The following is a 3,747-nucleotide window of genomic DNA, read 5'->3' as shown; positions in this document are numbered from 1 at the left end:
TCCATCCTTAAGCCAATGTTATCTTGAAGTCTGTTTTCTCTTTGTTGCCCTCTGGGTGAGGTTGTTCTAGGTGTTGGTCTCTTATATATGCTTTTTCAGTGTTGCTCTTTTGCCCATACTGCGTCGGCAAGGATCTTTTGTAGGGCTGGGTTTCTTCTAACGTATTCTTTGAGTTTTTCCTTGTGTGGGAAGACTCTAACTTCTCCATCTATCTTGATCGATAATTTGGCTGGGTAGAGTATTCTTGGGTTTGCATTATTTTCCTTCAATTTTTGGAATATCTTACTCCACTCACTCCTTTTCTTCATAGTTTCTGCTGATAGGTCTGAGCATATTCTTATTTGAGAACATTTATATGTGATTGCTTCTTTTTCCCTAGCTGCTCCCCTTTCTGATTTTCTCCTTTTCCTCAAAGTTGGATAATTTACCTGTTATGTGCCTTGGTGACTTCTTTTTTGGGATCTAGTCTAGCTGGTGCTATTTCCGCCTCCAGAGTGGTTGCCTGGTTTTCACTCATTATGCTGGGGAAGCTTTCCTCCAAGAATTATCTCACTATTGTTTCAGATGACTTCTTTGTTGTGTCTTCCTCTGGTAACACAATAATTCTAATATTGTTCCGCTTCATAGCATCAGACATAACTCTTAAGTTTTCTTCAGCTTCTCTGATGATCTTATTAGATTTTTGTCTGTGTTTGTTAAAGTCTTCTTGGCTGTCCTCCAAGTCATTGATGCGGATCTCTGATTCCTCCATCGCTTCTCAAAGTCCAAGAGGCTGCTACTGGTTTCTGTTGTCTCCTCCCTAAACTCCTGTATTTCCCTTTGGTTTATGACTTTTACCTCTTCCATCATTTTATCCATTTTCTGTATTGTTTCCCTCATATCCTATATGACTCCAAGTAGCATTCTGAAAATTTCTTTCTGTGGCAGCGCCATGTCTGCTTCTTCTATGCATGTCATTATGTTTAGGACATCTTCTGCCATTTTCCTTTGTTTCTCACATTTTTATGTTGAGGTCTTTGGGGCTGATGGCTGTTTGCATTGTGTTGTTTTAGAGGAGCCAGATACCATTTTCCAGGGAGTCGGAGGGCACTGGCTCTCTTTGGGAGACTTGTAGGAGTGTTTCTTCGAACTGCCTATAGCTTATTTCACTATGGAATTAACCTACCACTTTATCCTCCTGTCATTTCCCTATCATGAGAGAGTCCCAGAAGGCTGGTGGGTTGCCTTCTTTGGTGAGCAGAGGTTCTTGCAACAGCTTGGAATGTTAATGAGTGTTGGATGAGCTGCCTTATGCCCCCAGGTACACAGGCCACAGGCAGGAATTCCCCAGTGATAAGTTGGGCAGTTTCCCATGGAAGGAAAGAGGACCTTTCCCTAGCCTCGGGCAAGCTACACAGGTTGGAGCTCACCTAGCTGGGTGTGGTACAGTCTTAAATGCCCTAGGCCAAAGGGAGTGTTCTGGAGGTCAGCAGTGGAGTGTGAGAGAACAAGAAAGAGACAAAGAGGAGGGAAAAAAATTAAAAGTAAGACTGTTTCGACTGTGCAGGGAATATAAGGAAGAGAGGGAAACAAAAGCAACTATGCAGCTGAGTCCCACTCCCCACCCATGGAGCTGCAAGGCTTTAGTCCCTCTGCAGCCCTCAAAGACCATGGGGGACAGAGACAGAGATATAAACAAAAGCAACAATGTAGCTGAACCCTGATCCCTGCCAGTGGAGCTGCCAGGGTCTGGGTTTAGTCCCTGCCCAGACGCAGAAGTGGCAAGCTGTGGCTGTGCTGTGAAAAAGCCCCTGAACAGCCTTCTAGGGCTGTGGAGGAACAGAGAGCAGAGATGTAAGCAGAAGCAACAGTGTAGCTGAACCCTGATCCCTACAGGTGGAGCTGCACGGGTCCTGTCCAAGCCCTGAGGCAGGTGAAAGCATACTGTGGCTGTGTTGAGACCAATCCCCACTACAGGCTCCAGATGGTCCCTGCTCCAGCAGATAGAGTGACGGGGCCAAGGTCACGCCCCAGCAGGCTTCCACTGAGCTGTGCCAAAAGCCCTCAAAACCCCATGGGTCTGTGGCTACTTACCTTTGTGATGTTCCTCCTATGTTCCAGCAGTGGTGAATTTCCCTCTAAGCAACTCTCCTTGACTGGGTTCTACGGAGTCCCTCTGGTATGTGTCCAAGTCATCTTTTTTTTATGGATAGAAGAATTTTTATTTTTCTCTCTTTGTTAGCCTTTTTTTCTTCCCTACCAAAAAATGTCTTGTTTTCGGAATCCTAGGCTCATCCACCACCTTGCTACAGCTCTGTCCCTGACGCAGCCTAGCTTGCCCTGGAGCTGCTGCCGGAACCACACAGCCCAGCCTGGTGTTTCCGCAGAGGGTGAGCCGCCGCCGCCTCCATAGTCAGCCTGCCCTCAGCATTCGGCCCACACAGAAGGGACCCCTGCCGGAACGCAGTCTGCAGTCCACAATCTGCACCAAGCCCGGAGAACCTCAGACAAGAGTCGAGCTCAGGGAGGATGTCAGGCTCCAGGGTGTCACAGAGCAGCAAGAGAAAGACCAAGAAGAAACCTGACACTTGGGAAGAAGCGAAATTTCTGGTGGGCTCCATGGCAGTCATGAATGGCATGCGAAAGCAGAGAACTTTTTGCGATGTGATTCTCGTGGTCCAGGAAAGAGAGATCCCTGCTCATCGTGTGGTCTTGGCTGCAGCCAGCCCAGTTTTTAATGTCATGTTCACAACTGGCATGCTCGAATCAAAATCCTCTGAAGTAGAACTCAAAGACGCAGACCCTGACGTTATTGAACACCTGGTGGAATTTTCTTACACTGCAAGGGTTTCTGTGAATACCAACAATGTGCAGTCTCTGTTGGATGCCGCAAACCAGTACCAGATGGAACCTGTGAAGAACATGTGTGTTGATTTTTTGAAAGAGCAAGTGGATGCTTCAAACTGTCTCGGTCTAAGCATTCTAGCAGAGCGTCTAGACTGTCCTGAGTTGAAAGCCACTGCAGATGCCTTTATTGACCATAATTTCCCTGACGTTTCCAAAACTGAGGAGTTTCTCCACCTTGATGCTGAGCTAGTAACAAGTCTGCTCAACCAGGACTCCCTGACCGTGAGCGCAGAGGAGGAGGTTTATGATGCTACCGTCAGGTGGCTGAGATATGATGCGCCGAATCGCCAGCCTTTTATGGTGGATGTCCTTGCTAACATCAGATTTCCTCTTATCTCAAAAAAATTTCTTATGTAAAACCATCCCATTTGAATCCCTCATTCAAGACAATCCTGAGTGCCTTAAGATGGTGATGAATGGAATGCGGTATCATCTACTGTCTCCTGAGGATCAGAAAGAACTGGCAGATGGAGCAAGGCCTCGAAGACCACAGTCTTGTAGATATTTTAAGCCAAAGTTGGAAAAAGGTGCATATGGCACACGATCCTGAAGTGAGAATGTAACTTCAGAATTTCATTTGATGCATGTTTTGCTCTTTAAAATTACCTGTGTTGATAACTATTTTGTATATCCAACCACATGTTTTTAGTCTTCAAGTAGAACAGTTTAAGTAACTGAAGAATTGACCCCAAATTTTCAAAAAAAGTCTCATTCAATAAAGTATGTTATTCTCAAAAGCCAGCATTATTAGAATTCCATCACAATATGTTCAGTATTTATATTAAATGTGCCCACCCTCCCTTATTTTTGTTATAAAACTTTGTCTTGGAAATATTTTGCCACTTACTAGGACCTATTTAT

The 3,747-nt window shown here is 45.3% G+C and overlaps 1 pseudogene; it reads left to right on the top strand.

The window, feature by feature from the left end:
- Positions 1 to 2,508: 2,508 nt before the first annotated feature.
- LOC142436657 (kelch-like protein 7 pseudogene) lies at positions 2,509 to 3,436 on the top strand (annotated as a pseudogene).
- The last annotated feature ends 311 nt before the right edge of the window (positions 3,437 to 3,747 follow it).

The sequence above is a fragment of the Tenrec ecaudatus genome, unplaced genomic scaffold, assembly GCF_050624435.1.
Source record: "Tenrec ecaudatus isolate mTenEca1 unplaced genomic scaffold, mTenEca1.hap1 Scaffold_534, whole genome shotgun sequence".
Taxonomy (NCBI): Eukaryota; Metazoa; Chordata; class Mammalia; order Afrosoricida; family Tenrecidae; genus Tenrec; species Tenrec ecaudatus.
This window is presented reverse-complemented; position numbering and strand designations above follow the sequence as displayed.